We start from the raw sequence: 8611 nt of genomic DNA, 5'->3' as shown, positions 1-8611 counted from the left end.
CAGATACAACAGGCTAGAACCTTCATTACTGCAGGATAACCCAGACTGTACTGACAGATACAACAGGCTAGAACCTTCATTACTGCAGGATAACCTAGACTGTACTGACAGATACAACAGGCTAGAACCTTCATTACTGCAGGATAACCTAGACTGTACTGACAGATACAACAGGCTACAGCCGTCTTTACTGCAGCATAACCTAGATCATACTGATACATACAAGAGGCTAGACCGGGTGAAGGATGATGTCAAAGGGAGGTCTTGAGGTTAGGCAAAAGAAGTAGCCAGTCTGGATTCATCACCATTTTTTATTTCCTAACACGCCTTTTCACTGAGAGGTCTTGACCTGGAGAGGGGTGATGCTGAGCTTGGTTTTGGCCACAGCCTTAACTTGAGATGTCAGCGTGGAAGCCAATATTCACAGCCACCCTCAGGAAACCTCCCGGGGAGGAGAACAATGGCCTCTTCAGTCTTTGCTCTCACATTCTTAGCAAGGCTTGGCCGCCTCATTTAAAATCGGGAATGAGTCCCTCCCACTCCTTTACACTCTGGCTGCCTCGACTGCTGTCTTTTTCTCCATAGCCCCTTACATCATTTGAATGTATAAATAGTTTCTATATCTGTTTACTGTCAGACTCTAGAATGTAAGGTCCATGAGGAAGAGGGCCAAAGTCTAAGCTAAGTGGAGAAAAGGAGACTGTCAGCACGGCTCCATCTCTACTTTTCCAACTCCGTACCTGATGACTTCAATATGATCAATTTCTTAGCCTACAGGTTTCTGAAAAATCAACACTTTGAAATGTTTATCGAATATCTTCTGTGGCCAGCGTTAGAAGAAAGGCCTGGTGACCTACTAAAAAATCAGCCACAGAAAACCCTATAGAGCCGTTCTACTCTGCACATGTGGGGTCACTCTGAGTCGAAATCGACTGTACAGCAACTACCAACAACAACAACATCCCCACGAAGACGGCAAGCTTCCTCTTCTGCAAATGGAAATGGGCATGAAGGTCAAAGCGCTAGGAAATCTACACCAGTATGAAGGTACAAGAAAGACTTCAGACAGTTTTCTCTAACAGATAAAACATATCACGGTGCAAGCAGACCTTGACCTACACAGGCTTGACGGATCTGATTAATGAATGACTTCTTTACAACAGGGTACGGAAATCACCACTTATGCTGCCAGAGAAAACAAGTGTTACTTGTGCTCGCAGAATGAATCCTGTGTTTTCCACAAAATGGTAACTAGATGTAATGAAATTGTATGGATGAGGGAGGTATTCCTGGCACATTATGGGTTAACTTGGCTTTTGCAATGCTGGCTGAGGAACTTACTATTCCTATATTGTTTTTTGTTGTTTTTAAATGACAAAACAAATGAGAAATTTTAAACAAAAAAAAAAATTGACTGTACTTTTATAATGCTACCATTTGAAAGGTATAGACCGATTAGGCTGTATTTGCAAAACACAAGCCCTTTCAGAGATAGCATGGGATTTTGTTTTTGTTTTCAAAAAGCTTTCCGTCTCAAAGTAAGGCACTGCACCCTTAAGAACAATTCTAAAACTCATCATAGAGAAAGAATTTTTGTTTATAAATTTCTGCTCTTATTACTTCACAGATGAAAGAAATCTAAACTAAACCCAGAAAACCAAAACCATGGCTGTCGAGTCAATTCTGACTCATAGTGACTCTCTAGGACAGAGTAGAACAGCCCCATATGGTTTCCAAGGAGCAGCTGGTGGATTTGAACTGCTCACCTTTTGGTTACCAGCCGAGCTCTTAACCACTGTGCCACCAGGGATTACAGCCTAGGAAATCCTATGGGGCAGTTCTATTCTGTCCTTCCTATAGGGTTGCTATGAGTTGGAGTTGAGTCAACAGCACCCAACAAAAGGAGTAGACAGGCTTATTAAAGTTGGAGCATGCCACAAGTGATGTCCTGTCTCTGTGAAATAGAAGGCAAGGTCATCTCTTCCCACAGGGTCGGATGGGGCTGTGAAGATGGTACAGCTCCTACTGTTTTGAATGAGGAAGCGCTTGGTGGCAGACAAGAAAGAAATATTCAGATTACAGGGTAACTATTGTATAATAAAGAAGCCCTGGTGGCACAGTGTTTAAAGCACTTGGCTGCTAACCAAAAGACCAGTGGTGCGAACGCACTGGCCACTCCCCATGAGAAAGACTTGGCGATCTGCTTCCATAAAGATTTCTAAAATCAAAAAAAAACCAAACCCACTGCCATCCAGTCGATTCCGACTCACGTGACCCTACAGGACAGAGCAGAACTGCCCCATAGCGTTCCCAAGGCTGTAAATATTTATGGAAGCAGACTGCCACATCTTTCTCCCAAGGAGCAGCTGGTGGGTTCGAACCACTGACCTTCTGATTCGCAGTCGAGTGCTTTAATCACTGCACCACTGGGGCTCCTTCCATAAAGATTACAGCCCTGGAGACACCGTGGGGCAGTTCTACTCTGTCCTATAGGGTCACTGAGTCGGAATTCACTTGACGGCAGTGGGTTTTTCTTTTATTGTATAATAACAAAAAGTTAATCTGGAAGGATGGCATGTTTTTTTCAGTCACTAAATCAACAATAAGTGTATTCTTAAATATAAGGTCCAATGGATGCTTTAATGAATAAAGGCTTTTGGTTTTGCAAGAGACAGGAATATGGTTCACATTGCTGTCACTTACATCAATCCTCTATAATGTGCAATCTTAAGTCAGTGAAGGCATTTCTGTACGGCTGCGGTACTAAAATAATGCCTTATTTAATATTTCACAAGTATTTCACTACGTGGAAACTCCATGCTGAGAATCAGTATCAAATGACTAATTTAAAACTAATTATTTCGGCATTAATCTGGATTAAAAAAAACAAACCAGCTGTTGTCAAGTTGACTCCGACTCATGGCGACCCCATGTGTGTCAGAGTAGAACTGTGCTCCATAGGATTTTTAATGGTTAATTTTTTTGAGAAGTGGATCACCAGGCCTTTCTTCAGAGGCACCCTGGAGTGGACTTGAACTTCCAACCTTTAGGTTAGTGGCTGAGCAAGTTAACTGTTTGCAGCACCCAGGAACTCCTTAATCTGGATAATGGTCCATAATCAGTGGAAAAAGAAATATTTGATATTTCAGGAGTGTCATGGATTGAGTTATGTCCCCCCAAAATATCTGTCAGCTTGGCTGGGTCATGATTCCCAGTATTGTATGATTGCGTTATCTGATGTGATTTCCTTATGTGTTGTAAACTCTATCACTATGATGAGATTATATGTGATCTCATGCATTGTAAATTCTATCACTGTGATGAGGTTATACTGATGAGGTTGACAAGATTAGTGTCTTAATGCAATCTCTTCTGAGATATAAAAGAGAGAAGTGAGCAGAGACACATGAGAACCTCATACCACTAAGAAAGCAGTGCCGGGAGCAGAGTGCGTCCTTTGGACCTGAGGTTCCTGTGCAGAGAAGTTCCCAGACCAAAGGAAGACTGATGACATGGACCTTCCTCCAGAGCCAATGGAGAAAGCGTTCCCCGGAGCTGAAGCCCTGAATTTGGACTTGTAGCCTACTGGACTGTGAGGGAATAAATTTCTCTTTGTTAAAACCATCCACTTGCAGTATTTCTGTTGGAGCAGCACTAGATGACTAAGACAAGGAGGTTCCCACTGCCCCAGATCACATACAAGAAAACACTTTTGCTGTCTTTCATTTATAGATTAAAACATGGTCTAAAATAACCCTAGAGTGTTGACCTATTATAAACTATATTTATTAAATACAGAATGCACTGCATAAAATCAAAGTTGTAACACTGAGTTAATTTTTAAAAATCCAATTTTATAATGTTTTTTGCATGTGGAAAATAACTACTACATAATGCTTGACCAGATGGTCTCTGAGTTCTTTTGCTAATTACCTACAAATCACTGCACAGGTTTTACAGCTGCTACTTATTATTAACCGTAGTATGTTTTCTCTGGGGATTTATTCCTCTTAAGATTTAAATTAATGTTAATAACTTGATGAAAGTTTCAGCAGACCAAAATATTGCAAGAGTTTATTTTCATCAACCTTTTGAAATTCTCCATTGAAGCCTGGTGGCCTGGAGCACAAAATGTGGTAGGCTGGCATTAAAATGGGGTAATAACAGCTTCTGATATAGAAAGCAATTAGCTCTTTTAAAAAAAAAAAAAGAAAGATCTCTTTTATATAAGCCATATCTAATTTGGGACATCTGCTTTAAACAATGTTAGAATTAAAGCTGAACTTCGTAATATAAGAAATCTAGGATAATTATTAATTTTTAAGGTAGAAGCAACTGAACAGCATGGCAGAGAAAATTGTAAGAAATTAAAATTAAAACCGAAGTATTTAAAATCTGATGCAATCCTTGCTTCTATCCTTCCCAGAAAAATTCTGTGAAGTTCTATCCTTTATCCAGTTGAGTAAACTACTAAGTCACAATGTAGCTTCCTTCCGGGCCAGATTCTGGCTGATTATCACCTGCGGCATTGCCCCTGCACAATGGTCCACACAAGCAGACACTAAATTTACTTGTAGCAATAAAAAAAATCCACACCTTCCAAAGCAAACAAGGTTCTTATTCTTTTCATGCACACCCTGGTTTATTATCACTTCGTTGCTGCTGTTGTTATTGTTGTTACCAGCTGCCATCTAGTCTGCCCCTGACTCACAGCGACTCCATGCACAACAGAACGCAACACTGCCTGCCTGTGCCATCCCCATGACTGGCTGCAGATCAGACCATTACAATCCACAGGGTTTTCACTGGCTGATTTACAGTAGATTGCCGGGCCTTTCTTCCTGCTGTGTCTTAGTCTAGTCTGGAAGCTCCGCTGAAACCTGATCAGCATTATAACAACAAGCAAGCCTCATGTAGTAATAGTGTATTAAAAAAAAAATAAAGCCTGAATAGATCAAATAGTTCACTGGTATCCTAAAGGCCTTTTAACTACCACTTATAAATCCTTCCCTAAGCTTTATACTGTCCTGCCAAGCTAACAAGCTGTCTTCTTACTAATACTGCACAGATCTTCAGAAAAGCTACTCTCAATTACTTTGCCTTCCCAGGCTCCCCATTCAGTCTGAGTACTGAAGAGCTACCATCAATATTAGTATCAATCATTGGTAACGTGTAACTGACATGTGGTGAGGTAGAGGTGATCACTATTTAAAATCTTTTTCCTAAATTGTGACTTTTATCTAGGGAAGAACATGTAAGGGGGAATTCAGATACTTCTGTTTCTAATAACTGATTCTATCACAAATCCACACTCAAGGCAAAGATCTTCCTTTTAATATTCCAAGCCTCTGTAATGGTGGATGGCCTTGTATTCTACCAGTGTTTTAAAAAGTCACTTCATCCATTTTGAACCTTTCACCAAAAACTCAGTAAGACATCAATACATGGTGAACATGGTACTGTCTTATTTTTGGAAGCAGGTCCCCAAACACATCCAGAATAATACACTTTCCAACCAGATCTGCTAACTTGTGAAACAAAAAATCAATAGGAAGAAAAATAAGTCTGAGAAAGAAAATAAAAAGTAAACAATTTTATAGAACCTCTTGGTCACAAGTTAAAGGGACTCCGGTCGAATTGACTAGTGTAACTCAGGAAATTACAGTTATTAGTCCTCAAGCCCTTCTAATAGAATCCTTGCCTTTTCCAAGGCTTTACTCAAAGCGACAGGCCATCAGGCCTCGCAGCCACTAAGTGCTGTTCTTACAAACCTATTATGATGTCTGGGAGGGCGCAGTGGTCTACTGTGTACAATGTGTCCAAAGAAACATAAAACCGCTAGCGCAGAGTCATCTGTTTTGGACTTCATGAGATGCCAGGCCACCCGAAGGATGACTGGTTTATTACAGTCCGTATAAAGCTGTAAGTTAAATGTAAGTAGTCCATAAACTTAATGCCGAAATTAAATTGCAACTGTCAATAATCACTTACAGACGCAGGAACTATTGTTTTTATTACTTCTGTTAGAGGAACCAACTTTTCCAACAAGACACTGCAATACTAACACTGAGGCCTGTGTGCTAGTTCCTTATCAGAGGGCTGCTTTCAGAACTGATTTTGTATAATTGCAACAAGAAAGATAAGGAGGGAAAAGTTCCGGCAAAATGGCGCTCTAGGCAGAACCACCACACCGTCCTTCCACAGCAAAGATCCGAAAAACTAAGCCAAACAGAGAATACAACAATCCTGAAACCCTAAAACATCAAATGAAGAGATAAAGAACTCAGCCAAGCACCAAATGGAGTGAGAAAACTGACGGAATGGAGAGCGAGGAGAGATTCATGCAGAGGTCCCCTACCAGCTAACGCAGCACGGATCCACCATCTTGGACTCCTATCGGAGACCAGCAAACGGGGGAACGAGAAAGCAGCCTCACGGAGCGCCCAGTGTGAAACAAAACAACTGGTAATTTGCAGTGTGCGCTTTCCCACCCCCCACCCCTCTTCGCCCCGGCTTGGCCTCTTCTGCTTCCCACGGCCACGGTCTCTTGACCGGGAAGCGCCGGCTGCTTGGATTCCACACACACAAGCAGGCGGCTCTCTGGGTGCCATTTGTTGGCTGCTGGTGTTGCTTTTTTCCGCTTCTTTTGATTTCTTCCTTACCTCTTTCCATCTACCCCTCCTTTCGCTCGAGTGCCTAGCTCCGTGTGCCATCTTTGCTTTTTCCTGAGGGGCTGCAGAGGGGCAATTTGTAATATACACTTTCCCACTCTCTACAGTTCTTCACCCATACTCGGCCTCCTCTGCTTTCTGCGGACACAGTCTCTTGTCTAGAAACACCAGCCCGCACTAGCTGGCTCTCTGAGTCCCATTTGTTGGTTGCTAGTGTTGCTTTTATTTTTTCTGCTTCTTTTGATTTCTCACTTGCCTCTCACCACCTCCCCCTCCTTTCACTTGAGTGCCTGGCTCCGTGCGCCATATTTGCTTCTTCCAGAGGGGCCACGGAGCTCCATTCGACTGTGGAGCTGCTTCCCAGTCTGGGCTACCACGCTGGTGGGGTCCCGGGGCTTTTGTTCGTTTGTTCGTTTTGAATTGTTTGTTTTCTTCTCCTTTTCTTGAGTTGGGAGCCCTTCCTGGCCAGGCAGAGCTGCGTGGCAAGGAACTCCCCTTCACCTTCCACAGACATGCAGAGGGATCGCTGAAGGAATTTCTTTTTCGTTGGTTTTTTTTTTTTTCTGTTTTTTGTCAGGGGCTTCTTGTTCTTTTTTTTTCCTTTTTAATTTGTTTTGTTTTCTTTTCCCTCTTTTTCCCTTTTTATCTTTCTTCATTGCTCAGTTTCTCTTCCCTCTATATCTTCCTTCTCCTTCTGATCCCTGACTACCAGGCGTTGTATACCTCTACGCCTTCTAGCCAGGCTGTATTGCAACACCTGAGAGTGACTTCCCCACACTTCATAGCTACATCGGTGCGATCCCTGGGAACTTTATGGTTCTTTAACCTTTCTGATTTTTATTTATTCATTCTTTTCTTTTCTTCCTCTTCCCCTTTCTGTTTTTCTCCATTTCATAGTCTCTCATCTCTCCATTCCAACGGCAAGCTCCCCTAGCATTCTTTTTTGTTTGTTTGTATGTTTTTGGCTTCTGTTCCTCTCTCCTCTCTCCCATATCCATCTTAGCTCCACGCATAACAATCTCCCCACTGCATCCTGCCTACCTGCACCGTGCACTTGACGTCACACCACCAAGCAGCAAAGGCACGGCCTACTGGAACCTGCACTGCCCTGATTAGCAACCTGCTCTGGTGGCTGTAGTAAGTGCCACAAACAACACATCCCAGTAACTCCTCTTTAGCTAGAACTGCCCTGCCATACCATATCTGAGTGACTGACCCTGCCAGTTGGAGAAGAAGGAGAAAAGTATTGACCACACAGACGAACAAACAACAAAGAACACACAGTCCGCCTGCTCATAGTCAAATTTTTTTTTTTAAAAAAAGGGAAGAAACAAACAAATCTACAATCAGTAAACAAGAAAAATAACTACTGAACACCCCAAAAACAGCAGACAAAATCAAAACTTTACAAAAACAGGACAGGATGGTTCCAGTAGGCGTCCAAAATAAAACACCAGATGACTCTGAAAATGCACTAGAACTACCTGATAGGGAATTCAAATCTCTAATACTCAGAATTCTCCAAGAGCTGAGGCAAAGAGCTGACAAAAATGAGGAAAAAGTAGACAAATTCATGGAAAATACAGACAAAAAGCTGGAAGAATTCAGGAAGATGATGCAGCAACAAAATGCAAAAATAAATTCACCACTAGAAATTATACAAAAACAACAATTAGAAATTCAAAAGATAAGCAACAAGATTTCAGAAATGGATGATGTCATAGAAGGGCTGAGAAGCAGATTTGAAACGGTGGAAGACAGGATCAGCAGAATTGAAGACAAAAACTTGGATACAACTCTGTTTCAGGAAAACTCAGAAAAAAGAACAAAGAAAAATGAAGAGACGCTGAGAGTTATGTGGGACACAATTAAAAGCAAAAATTTACGAGTGATTGGAATTCCAGAACGGGGGAGAAAACAGAAAACACAGAGAGGATCAC

This window comes from Trichechus manatus, unplaced genomic scaffold (assembly GCF_000243295.1).
Source record: "Trichechus manatus latirostris isolate Lorelei unplaced genomic scaffold, TriManLat1.0 scaffold00002, whole genome shotgun sequence".
NCBI lineage: Eukaryota > Metazoa > Chordata > Mammalia > Sirenia > Trichechidae > Trichechus > Trichechus manatus.
The sequence above is the reverse complement of the archived record's forward strand: the minus strand, read 5'-3'. Positions refer to the sequence as shown.